The 2,612-nt window shown below is 40.8% G+C and overlaps 1 pseudogene; it reads right to left on the bottom strand.

Moving 5' to 3' along the window:
* Window positions 1-883: 883 nt before the first annotated feature.
* Window positions 884-977, bottom strand: LOC147497082 (small nucleolar RNA R71; annotated as a pseudogene).
* Between the last annotated feature and the right edge of the window lie 1,635 nt (window positions 978-2,612).

The raw sequence follows: 2,612 nt of genomic DNA, 5'->3' as shown, positions 1-2,612 counted from the left end.
AAAATTCCGCGACAAAATTACACTGAGCGCGATCGCGCCTATAAGGAGCACACCTCAATACTCTATAGCTGGAACACGAAGCGACCATGCCTAAGTTATGGAACACGAAGCGACCAGCCTATCTTGCGCGCGCCCAGCTAAGATATATTTTTCAGGAATTCTACAGTTTTGATTCGAACTTTGATTTTTCAAGTTTTTCAGTGTTCTAACTTGTTATATACACTGAACACGCGTAAACAAGACGATATTCATAAGCGAAGCAAGGACGCAATCAGGTATTCCTTTCTTCCACACCTCGCATCTCCTGTTAGAGGTTTATACTAGTATATCAGAATTGTTTGGAGTGTTGATGTGTTTAGCTAAGTTTGGTTTTAGCTTTGTATGAGATTAAGATCTGGTCGAACAAAAACACCGAACGTAATTACACAACAACGTCAACAAACAAGTCTATCTAGTATACCACCCACTACACCTCTAGCTACTATTTCACATACATCACCTGACACAATGCCCGACGAAGAAGAGACTCCTCTCTCTGACTTCTACAAAGCCTTGAGCGATAGCCCCAAATCTTGCATCGTTCTAGTACCCGATTGGGGATTTCCTAATCCCCCAAATATTTTAATTTGTTACCCGTTTTCATGGATTAGACCATGAGAAACCTTATCGCACACGCGTAGGATTGAACAAGTCCTAACAACATTCCACCATCCTACGGTTGGTGCGGAACAAATTAAACTTCGGGGTATTCCCTTTCACCTTAGCCGATAAGGCTCTTGGTTAACGCCCAAACGCCTAATTCTCGGTGGACTCGTGGGCTAAACTTGTTCAAATGTTTATGGAACATTTTACCCACCCCTAAAGACGGATGAGATGCTTTCCAAGATTCATTTCTTTCGACAAAATCCTCATGAAACATTTTCAGAGGCTTGGAATCGTTTCACCGATCTCCTTATAGAGTGTCCACATCATAACTTAGCGAAAGACACGTTAGTTCGTGCCTTTTTCAAAGGACTTCTACACCACCATAAAGAAGTCCTAGACATAATGAATGGGGGTAGTTTCTTAAGCAAAGGAGCCTCGGAGGCTTATAAATTTTTAGAAGATCAAACTAAGCGAAATAACAACTGGGGGGGTAGTGATGATATCCACCGCTCCGCTAGTTCATCAAATACAGTTAAGGCCGTCGGTATGTTTGAAATTAAACACGATCCCGAGCTTAAAACTCTAATCGAATCACTCACTAAAAAGGTAGAGGCCATTTCTGTTAAACAAAAGCCTATCCCCGTCATGAATGTAAATTCAAATCCATGTAGTTTCTGTTAGAGCCCTGAGCATCCCGACTCCCACTGTCCTATAGCCTATGAACAGGCTTGTTCCATTAATAGTGAACCTAACGCCCCTTGGAGACAAAATCCCAACTTCGGTTGGAGAAATAACCAACACGTCACACCTCTAGGGTACAATAATCAATATGTTAGGCCAACACAAAGTTTTAACCAAGCTCCACCACGACAAGGACAGGGTCAGGGTAATTTTAATAATTATAACAACCAAGTGCAACCTCGACAAGGTCAAACACAAGGTCAAGGTAGTTATAATAATTATAATGCTAATAGAGGTATCGTTCCGGTAAATAATAACTATCAAAATCCACCCATAAATAATTCACGTGAAATAGTTCCAGTCACACCACTCGTGACTACTACACCCACACAACCGGATCGTCTTGACACCTACACACAAGTAAGTCAAAAACTTTTCCAAACCATGACTCAATCTAACCAACAGCTTCTACAATCCGTTAATAATTTAACCAAACAGTTGGCTCAAGATAAAGCCCAACCCAAAGGTGTGTTTCCAGGTAACGAAATACCTAATCCTAAAACAACAAATACAGCCTTTGAGGTAACCGATAATACTAGTAATGAATATGAAAATGTAGGTGAGCTAAAGGCCATCACCACTCTCCGTTCTGGCAGAGTGGTTGATAACAAAGTAACTATGCCTATAGTTACCCCACCTGTAGCCCCTACACCTGCTATTTTACTAGATACCGAAATAGAAATTGAAGAGCCTACCACTGTAGAGGTACTAGTTACAACACAACCTAAGAAACAGAAAGCCACGGTTAAACATCCAGGTGATACTATTGCTAAATATAGACAGAAACCACCGTTTCCACAAAAATTAGCCGTGTTAACTAGGGATACAAATTATGAGGAGATTAGGGATGTTTTCAAGAATCTAACTATAAATCTTCCCTTCCTCGAAGCTATTAAAAAGCTACCACACCATGCTAAGTTTCTTAAGGAGTTGTGTATTACTAGGCGGGACCAATATACCAAAAGACGCTTTTTAATGGAACAATTCCCAACTCTATCCGAACATAATGGAATTGTTAAGTACAAGGACCCCGGTCGCCCCTCTCTGCATAATGCACCTTAGGAGATTCTTATACGACGACTGCGTTATTAGACTTGGGGGCTAGTGTTAACTTACTCCCATTTTATTTGTATAGACAAATAGGTCTAGACGAGATGCAACCCACTAAAATGACATTGCAATTAGCTAATCGGTCTATTAAGTATCCTAAGGGTGTGGTCGAAAAT

This window comes from Coptis chinensis, chromosome 5, assembly GCF_015680905.1.
Source record: "Coptis chinensis isolate HL-2020 chromosome 5, ASM1568090v1, whole genome shotgun sequence".
NCBI classification, from domain to species: Eukaryota; Viridiplantae; Streptophyta; class Magnoliopsida; order Ranunculales; family Ranunculaceae; genus Coptis; species Coptis chinensis.
Note: the sequence above shows the minus strand (reverse complement) of the source record. Positions and strands in the feature narration are given on the sequence as shown.